Source organism: Macaca nemestrina, chromosome 9 (genome assembly GCF_043159975.1).
Source record: "Macaca nemestrina isolate mMacNem1 chromosome 9, mMacNem.hap1, whole genome shotgun sequence".
Lineage (NCBI taxonomy): Eukaryota > Metazoa > Chordata > Mammalia > Primates > Cercopithecidae > Macaca > Macaca nemestrina.
Window position 1 is genome coordinate 140,866,657 of NC_092133.1, and position 10,437 is coordinate 140,877,093.

The 10,437-nt window shown below is 42.0% G+C and overlaps 1 long non-coding RNA gene across 1 annotated transcript; it reads right to left on the reverse strand.

The window, feature by feature from the left end:
- Positions 1–595: 595 nt before the first annotated feature.
- LOC139356434 (uncharacterized) lies at positions 596–9,875 on the reverse strand. Its single transcript, XR_011608379.1, has 2 exons — positions 8,373–9,875; positions 596–2,944 (listed from the first exon to the last, which is right to left on the reverse strand). It is a non-coding gene; the product is annotated as an uncharacterized lncRNA (long non-coding RNA).
- Positions 9,876–10,437: the final 562 nt, after the last annotated feature.

The following is a 10,437-nucleotide window of genomic DNA, read 5'->3' on the forward strand; positions in this document are numbered from 1 at the left end:
TGGGGGAGAGGTGATATTACCACCAATATTGCAAGGGGTGTACACCCCTCCTGTGATATTGTTTCTTATATCCAGGAAACGAGAAGATGGTATTAGTACTAATATTGAAGGGATGGACAGCCCCCATGGGATATTGTTCTAAAGATACAGGTTGAAAGAGGATGAGATTCCATCTGATATAACAAGGAGTGTACATCCTGCCTGTGATATGAATCATAAAACCTAGAAGAGAGAATGACTCAGGGCCACAGCAGGCCCTGAGGGTCTGATCAAGATCCTGGGGTCCTGTCACACAGCCCTTAAACCAAAGACTGGAAACTGTTTCCCTAAAGAGCCAGGAGTCAGTATTTTCAGCTTTGCCAATTGATCTTTGCCTCAAAGATGCAACTCTGCCATGGCTGCACAACAGCAGCCTTCTGCAGGTGGCCTGTGAAGAGATGGGCATGACTGCACCCCCATAAAACTTTACTTATGGACCTGGAAACTTCTCAGTGTCATGAAGTGTGAAGGGGTGGCCTGCCCCTCCACACTGGTGGATGTTTCTTGTTAGGTGGAACGAGAGACTTGAGAAAAGAAATGAGACACAGAGACAAAGTATAGAGAAAGAAAAAGTGGGCCCAGGGGACCGGCACTCAGCTTACAGAGGACCCATGCTGGCACCGGTCTCTGAGTTCCCTTAGTATTTATTGATAATTATCTTTACCATCTTAAAGATAAGGGAGTGGCAGGACAATAGGATCATTGTAAGGAGGAAATCAGCAGTAAGACATATGAACAAAAATCTCTGTGACATGAATAAGTTTAAAGGAAAATGCTGTGCCTTGAGATGCATATGCAAACATCTCCATAAACCTTTTAGCAGCATTGTTTCAGCCTATCACATGGGGAGAAACCTTGGACAATACCTAGCTTTTCTAGGCAGAGGTCCCTGCGACCTTTGGCCATGTACGTGTCCCTGGGCAGTTGAAATTAAGAGAATGGTGATGACTTTTAACCAGCAAGCTGCCTTCAGGCACTTGTTTAACAAAGACACATCCTGCACAGCCCAAAATCCATTAAACCTTGAGTCACCACAGCACATGTCTCTTGCAAGGACAAGGTTGGGGGTAGGGTCACAGATTAACAGCATCTCAAATACAGAACAAAATGGAGTCTCTTATGTCTACTTCTTTCTATATAGACACAGTAACAGGCTGATCTCTCTTTCTTTTCCCCAACGTTTCCCCCTTTTCTTTTCAACAAAACCACCATTGTCATCATGACACCGAGATTACATACTTCACAAAGTAATAGAATATCACAAAGCAAGTGGAGGCAGGATGAGATCACAGGATGGTGTTAAAATTAAAATTAAAAATGAAATTTTGGGCACACATTGTCATTGATAACATCTTATTAGGAAACAGGGTTTGAGAACAGACAACCTGTCTGACCAAATTTATTAGGTGGGAATTTCCTCGTGCTAATAAGCCTGGGAGTGCTACAGGAGGCCAGGGTTTATTTCATCTCTTCTGCTTCAACCGTAAAAGGCAGAGCGCTTCCAAGGGGGTCATTTATAGGCCTACCCTCAGAGCACATTCTCTTTCTCAGGGATGTTCCTTGCTGAGAAAAAGAATTCAGCGATATTTCTCCTATTTGCATAAGAAAAGAGAAGAAATATGGCTCTGTTCTGTCCAGCTCACTGGCGGCCAGTTCAAGGTTATCTCCCTTGTTCCCTGAACATTGCTGTTATCCTGTTCTTTTTTCAAGATGCCCAGATTTCATATTGTTCAAACACACATGCTCCACAAACAATTTGTGCAGTTAAGGCAATCATCACAGGGTCCTGAGGTGACATATATCCTCCTCGGCTTACAAAGAAGATGATGGAATTAAGAGATTAAAGTAAAGACAGACATAAGAAATTATAAAAGTATTAACTTGGGAGAACTAATAAATGTCCATGAAATCTTCATATTTTATGTTTTTCTGCCGTGGCTTCAGCCAGTCCCTGCATTCAAGGTCCCTGACTTCTCGCAGCATTCTCTCTCCCTTTTCCTCTATATAAATGTGCCATGGCGATGAAGGCTTGTTCATTCTCTCGATTTGACACAGGATTCTTCGACTGGTCTGGCACACTAAAAACAAGCCAATTAAACAGAGACACATAATTCCAAAATTTACTGCAGTAGAGCTCCCAATAGACTTAATCCAAGTCGTGGGGTTTAATCCATAAAGATTTTTTGCCACTTGATCTAACGCCTCAGCTCCAGGCACAATATTTAAGTGACTTTGAGAGGCTTCAAAAATTTGTTCTTTTAATTTAGAAATGTCTAAAGTGAGATTATCTTCTCTTCTTACCATGTGATAAGTAATCTACTGGTGGGACTGACTGTAGGTACTTCTACCAACCAATTTTGAATAGCAGGCATTAAACATCCTGGTGCTCTCCCTAGGCAAATAGGAGGATAACGATACCCAATGGAAATATTTATCATCATTCCTTCTTCCTCCAGTTTGGCAGGGCAACGATCATCTGTGGGACCAGGTACCCACACACTATTATTAACATATACTTTAACAGGATTATCCATCCATGTGACTGCCCCAATTAAGGGTGGGAAAGGCACATAGGCCCAGTAGGTATAATTAGCTGCAGCTGCTCCTGCAGGCATGGGGAGACTTACCACCGTTGATACAATCATTAGAGCTGCAAGCAGCATTTTTTTCTGGGGTTTGTGTCACCTTTGTGCTAGCTAGGCTTTTTCCAGCTAACGGTGTCAGCTTCTTTAACTGTGCCCAGGTCAGCAGCTCCGCCTTCTTGGGGCATGGTGACTTCATCTGTTCTTCTGATATCACCACTTGGTTCATCATGCGAGTCAATGGTGCTCGATTGGGTGTTTCCGTCTCCGTGGAGGTGCTTTTCTTTGCATCTCCGATGGGTTCATTGTAGAACTTCAAATGTCTAGTGGGTATCCAAACAGGAAACTGATTTTCTCCTGGTGAAACACAAGCAAAACCTCTTCCCCAGGTTATCACCTTCCCTATTTCCCATGTCTTATTTTTGTTGTCTTTCCACCAAATCAGTTTTCCTTCACGTGGATTGTTCTTTTTACCAGTAAGATGTTGTTTTGCGGAAGTAGTAGTCTGATTTCTACAAATGTTTAAAAAATTTAAAGTATAGAGTGCTAGATTAAGCTGCATCTGAGGAGTGGTACACTCCTTACTGTCTCCCCCTTCTTTTTGTTTAACTGAGTTTTGAGTGTTCTAATAGTTCTTTCAACTATGGCCTGTCCTTGGGAATTACAAGGAATTCCTGTTGTATGCGTAATATTCCACTGATTTAAGAATTTTTGGAAAGCTTTATTAAAATAACCTGGTCCATTGTCAGTTTTAATTATTTTTGGAACTCCCATTACAGCAAAACAAGATAATAAATGTTTAACATGGGAAGTACTTTCTCCTGTCTGGCATGTTGCCCATATGAAATGTGAATAAGTATCAACTGTTACATGAACATATGATAATTTTCCGAATGAAGGTACATGTGTAACATCCATTTGCCATAATGCATTAGGACACAGACCTCTGGGATTAACTCCTGCCTCTTGAGTGGGCAGGTGTAGTTACTTGACACTGGGTGCAATGTTGTACAATATCTTTTGCCTGTTTCCATGTGACATCAAATTTGTTTTTTAATCCTACTGCAATTACATGAGTCAAAACATGAAGTTCTTGTGCTTTTATGAATGCAAAGGATACCAGTAAGTCAGCTTGTTCATTTGCTTTAGTTAAAGGTCCTGGTAAATTAGTGTGTGCTCGAATATGAATAATATAAAATGGGAAATTCCTTTTTCTTACAGTTTGTTGTAACAAATTGAACAACTGGTTTAACTGATCATCCATGCTATATTTAATTAGAGCTCTCTCAACATCCCTTGTAGCCTGTACTACATATGCAGAATCTGATATAATATTAACAGGTTGATTAAAATCTTGTAACACTGTAATGACTGCAACCAACTCTGCCCTTTGAGCCGATTGATATTGAGTTTTGATTACTCGCTCTTTTGGCCCTGTGTAAGCTGCTTTTCCATTGCTGGAACCATCAGTAAATACTGTCAGAGCATTTTCTAAAGGTTCATGTCTGGTAATTTTAGGTAAAATCCAAGTAGTCAATTTTAAAAACTGGAAGATTTTTGTTTTTGGGTAATGATTATCAATGATTCCCACAAAATTGGCAAGGCCAATCTGCCATGCACCAGAATTGATAAAGGCTTGTCTAACTTGTTCCTTGGTTAAAGGAACAACTATTTTGTCTGGGTCATTACCACACAATTTTATTATTTGTAATCTTGCCTGACCAATTAATGTAGCTATTTGATCCAAGTACAATGTAAAAGTCTTAATTGTACTGTGAGGAAGGAATGACCACTCCACAAGATCAGTATTTTGAATGATGATGCCTGTTGGAGAATGTGTAGTAGCAAAAATTAAAAGTTGGAGTGGGGCTAAGGGATCTATTCTACTTATTTGCGCTGACTGAATTTTTTCTTCCACTAATTTAATTTCTTTTATTGCCTCTGGGGTTAATATTCTTTTACTATTTAAGTCTGGCTCTCCTCTTAGGATAGAGAACAAATTTGACATGGCATAAGTAGGAATGCCTAGGCTTGGCCGAATCCAATTAATAGCGCCTAACAATTTTTGAAAGTCATTTAATGTTTTTAATGTATCTTTTCTTATTTCTATTTTTTGTGGCTTAATTTTTCTATTTTCTATCTGCATCCCTAAATAATGAAAAGGAGCAGAGGTTTGGATCTTATCAGATGCTATTGTTAGTCCTTCGTTGGAAACCTCTGCTTGCAGAAATGTGTAACAGTCAATTAATTTGTCTCTTGTTTCTGCAGCACATAAAATATCATCAATATAGTGAATGATACAACAATCGGAAAATTTGTCTCTAACTGGTTGAAGGACTTGACCTACAAAAGTTTGACAAATAGTTGGAATATTAAGCAATCCCTGAGGTAATACTTTCCACTGAAACCTGGTGGCTGGTTCTTTATTATTTATGGCTGGTATAGTAAAGGCAAATTTTTCACAATCTTGCTCTTCCAGAGGAATGGTAAAAAAGCAATCCTTAAGATCAATTATAATTAAAGGCCAGTCTTTTGGGATCATGGCTGGAGAGGGCAATCCGGGTTGAAGAGGCCCCATGGGTTGAATTACAGCATTTACTGCTCTTAAGTCCATTAACATAGGCCATTTGCCTGATTTTTTCTGAATTACAAATACAGGAGAATTCCAGGGTGAGAATGAAGGCTCAATGTGTCCCTTTTCTAATTGTTCCTTTGCTAATAAATGTAAAGCCTCCAGTTTTTGCTTAGGTAGCGGCCTCTGATTTACCCATACCGGTTTTTCTGTTTTCCAAGTTAATGGAATGGGTTCAGGAGGCTCTACAGTGGCCGCCCTTAAAAAGGATACCCTATTCCTTTTCTTTCTTGATTTTTCTCAGTCTCAATTGGGACTTTAATGCCATTTTCATTTTTTCCTAATGCCTTTCCTGGTATATATCCCATCTTAATCATGATTTTTTGACTCGTGGAGCTGTATAATGGAGCGGGCATAATGATTTCTGCACCCCATTGTTGTAATAAATCTCGACCCCATAGATTAACAGGAACTGAAGTAATCATTGGCTGAACAGTACTTTCTTGATTATCTGGTCCTAAAGAATGTAAAATCATTGTACTTTCATACACTTCTGAAGCTGTGCCTATGCCGACAAGTCTTCTAACAGCCTTTTGTTTAGGCCAATTTTTTAGCCACTAATTTAAAGCAATGCCAGAGATATCTGCTCCAGTGTCTACTAACCCTTCAAACTGTTTTCCTTGAATAATGGCCTTACACACTGGTATGCTCTCAGAGACCAGACTTGCCCAATATGCAGCCTTTCCTGCCGGATCAGTGCTTCCGAACCCTCCTGTTCTTTTTATCTCACTCTTTCCAACTTTAATATAAGGTAGGAGTAATAATTGAGAAATCTTGTCTCCTGGACTGGCACTCCAAGGAATTGAGGAACTAATAACCAATTGAATTTCACCTTTATAGTCTGAATCAACCACACCAGTATGAATTTGAACTCCCTTTAGATTTAAACTTGATCTTCCTAAGATTAGTCCTAACGCCCCCTCAGGCCATATACCCCAGTGGGGATTTTTTGTGGAGGCTCCCCTGGAAGCAGAGACTGCTTGTATGGTGCATACATCTACTGCTGCACTGCCGCTTGTGGAGGGGGGAGGATAATTGCCATATTGTGATAACTGGCTTATTCCCTGAGACACTTGTGACAGTGGGGGTTGTTGTTCCTGAAAACCCTGAGGAACAAAGGGTTGAATTTGGAATGCCCCAGTTTGGTGCGGGGCCTGAGGCCGGCCCCTTCTCTCGTTTCCCGACAGTGGTTGCCCATTTTTATCAAATTTAGAACGCCATTGATTACCCCAATGTTTTCCCTTTTTACATCTTGGACATAGGCCAGGTGGCTCTTTATCTGTTGTTGTAGTAGCTTCAGTAGTTACATTTTGCTTATTTGAGACTAGGCAATTCTTTTTTAGATGACCAATTTGACCACAATTATAACATTTTCCCCCAAATGTTCTAACTTGTCCTTCTAAAGCAACTCCTGTGATTGCTTGAGCCATAAGCATAGCTTTATGCATAGCTCCTCCAATTCCATCGCAGGCTTTAACGTACTCTGAGATTACATCTGATCCTGCGGGAACCCTTCCTTTTAATGGCTTAATGGCTGATTGACAATCAAGATTGGTGTTTTCATATGCCATCAACTCCACTATGACCTTACGGGCATTTTCATCGGTAATTGACTTTTGAGTAGCATCTTGAAGTCTTGCTACAAAATCAGGGTAGGGCTCTTTAGAGCCTTGTCTTATTGTATTAAAGGAGGGGCAGGCGGTTCCTGGGTCTTGGATTTTCTCCCAGGCCCTAAGGCAGATAGCCCTGATTTGCTCAATGGCCTCATTTGGCATTATTACTTGTTGGTCAACAGTGCTCCAATTTTGACCTATTCCTAATAGTTGATCTGCATCTATGTTAATTGGAGGATTGGCAGTCCTATTTCTTTGGACCTGTACTTGTGCCTCATCAATCCACCAAGTCTTAAATTGTAAAAACTGAGAGGGTGAGAGTGATGATTTTGCCAGAATCTCCCAATCATAAGGAATGAGTCTATGTCCATGAGCAATGGAATCTAATAATGTTCTCATGTAAGGAGAGTTGGGTCCATACTGTTTTACTCCCTCTTTCATTTCTTTTAGCATTTTTATAGAAAAAGACTGATATCTGGCTTCAGCTACGGGAGGCTCTCCCTCTTGGGCCCCTTCTCCAGGTGGTCTTGCTTCTAATATTACTGGGAATTGCCACGCCTCAATATCTCCTTGTTTTCTTGCCTCATCAATAATTTTATGTACTGCACTACCCTGGGTACTAGGCGGTGCTGTAGGATTAAGTCTCATGGTGGGCGGCTGAGGATATGGCGCCCTGCCCTGTGGCGCTGGAAATGTTCCTGGCTGTCCGTACGGATTTTCTGGGGACAGCTGATACTGTAGCTCGGCTGGCGGCCAGTATTGATAGACTACTGGCGGCTGGGTCTTATTTTCTACCGGCTGATATTGTGGACACTGTATTTGGATTGGCATTGCCATGCCAGAGACTCTTTTTCTATTTGATCTTCTTTTGGAGTTCGTACTTGTTTAACGTGCATTTGAGGTTGTAAAGTTACAGGCATCTGAGCTGCTGTAAAAGGAGTTGGCCATCGTGGTTTAGATTCTGATGGCTCTGCTAATTCTGGACTCTTTTCTTCTAATTTTAACATTTCAGGATATACTACTTCCTGTAATTGATTATCATAAACATTTTGCATTGACCGAGCCATTACCAGCTCTGCTACACATTTACAGTGTGAACTTCCCTTTCCTTTCCAGGATTCTATCCCTGCCTCTTTTTCACAATCTACTGCACAGCTTTTAGGGACATCAGAAATTGGAACGCTATCTTCTCTGTTTGCAATGGTTCTAAAGCTACTTTAATAATGACTCAATCAGTCCATACTGTAAGTGGGATGATTTTACCTTCCCTAATTGCTTGTTTTAATTCTTTGCCAATTTTTTCCCAGTCTTTTAGATCTAAAGTTCCCTGTTCTGGAAACCATGGACAAAACTGTTCTATTGTTTGAAATAGCGTAATTAGATTTTTGGTAGAGACTTTAACTCCCCTTCTTTTTAAGAGAATTTTAATAAAGCTGTGATAAGAGGCATATTTACTTTTAGTTTGCCCCATTGTTACCCTAGGTTCTTCTGAGTGCACAAGCTTACCGCAAGGCTGACTGTAGACGTACTCGGGAGTCTCTCATCGACTTGTCCTCAATGACCATGCTCTAGTGTACCTTCACCTTAGAGAAAAGCTTCCACGTTGGGCACCAGATGAAGGGGTGGCCTGCCCCTCCACACCTGTGGGTGTTTCTCGTTAGGTGGAATGAGAGACTTGAGAAAAGAAATGAGACACAGAGACAAAGTATAGAGAAAGAAAAAGTGGGCCCAGGGGACTGGCGCTCAGCTTACAGAGGACCCACACCGCACCGGTCTCTGAGTTCCCTTAGTATTTATTGATAATTATCTTTACCATCTTAAAGATAAGGGAGTGGCAGGACAATAGGATCATCGTAGGGAGGAAATCAGCAGTAAGACATATGAACAAAAATCTCTGTGACATGAATAAGTTTAAAGGAAAATGCTGTGCCTTGAGATGCATATGTAAACATCTCCATAAACCTTTTAGCAGCATTGTTTCAGCCTATCACATGGGGAGAAACCTTGGACAATACCTAGCTTTTCTAGGCAGAGGTCCCTGCGACCTTTGGCCATGTACGTGTCCCTGGGCAGTTGAAATTAAGAGAATGGTGATGACTTTTAACCAGCAAGCTGCCTTCAGGCACTTGTTTAACAAAGACACATCCTGCACAGCCCAAAATCCATTAAACCTTGAGTCACCACAGCACATGTCTCTTGCAAGGACAAGGTTGGGGGTAGGGTCACAGATTAACAGCATCTCAAATACAGAACAAAATGGAGTCTCTTATGTCTACTTCTTTCTATATAGACACAGTAACAGGCTGATCTCTCTTTCTTTTCCCCACAGAAGTGTTCGTTTTTTATTTGTTCAATCATTTGGAAATGTAAAATCCATTCTTGATTCATAGGCCACAAGAGCAGACAGGGACAGGCTGCCCCTTACCGACCTCTGGAATGAGCTTAGAGAAGGAAATGACAGGCTGGGCCAGCCCAGCCTCCTCACAGCGAATTCGCTGCAGGAGGGTCCTTCTTAGCAACCATTTCTCATCCTTCATCTTGGCTTCAAGTGTAGTTCAGGTGGAGAAAGAGAGAACAGAACTGGCCTCAGCAACAAGAAGGAAGGAGACACAGGGTCAAGCAGCCGTGTGGATCGATCAAACTCAACATTCACACCAAGCGGAGCACAGGCAGGAACAGCCCGGGGGACTGAAATGGAGGTTCTCTGGGGTGGGGGACCTCTGGGTGGGCAAGATTCACTACCTAAAACTCATATAGAAGTTCTAGAGGCCAGGCGCGGTGGCTCAAGCCTGTAATCCCAGCACTTTGGGAGGCTGAGATGGGCGGATCACGAGGTCAGGAGATCGAGACCATCCTGGCTAACACAGTGAAACCCCGTCTCTACTAAAAAAATACAAAAAAATAGCCGGGTGAGGTGGCTGGCGCCTGTAGTCCCAGCTACTCGGGAGGCTGAGGCAGGAGAATGGCGTGAATCCAGGAGGCGGAGCTTGCAGTGAGCTGAGATCCGGCCACTGCACTCCAGCCTGGGCGACAGCGCGAGATTCCCTCTCAAAAAAAAAAAAAAAAAAAAAAAGAAGTTCTATACAGCAGTAGTTACAGAAAACACACACTAAGAAAAGGCCAAAATAAAAATAGGACAGCTGCCTTTGACCGCACCTTGTCCCTCAGGAACCCACCTTCAAGCCCTGGCAGATGAAGACTCACTTCCTGATGCCCTTCCTGGTGAATTATGTGGGCGAATGCATCCGAACTGTCCCCTACACGGACCCAGATCATGCCAGGTAGGAGGATGGAGGTCGGGACCTCTCAGGCCTGAGCCTTATGGAAGCAGCTGGTCAAGCCTGTTCGAGTTCACAGGGCATGTTTTAGCACAGGAAGAGTCTGCACTGACTCTGAGTGTTGGACCTGGGGCTGTGTGAGTCTACGAGCGGCCTCTTTAAACAGCAGAGGCTTTATGAACAAAGGCCCAGCTTTAGAGCCTGTCATTTTTGTAAACAATTTCTATTATTGAGTCCTATAAAGAAACTAGATATTTATGACCCTAAACACAGACTCCTTTCAAAATGCCCCA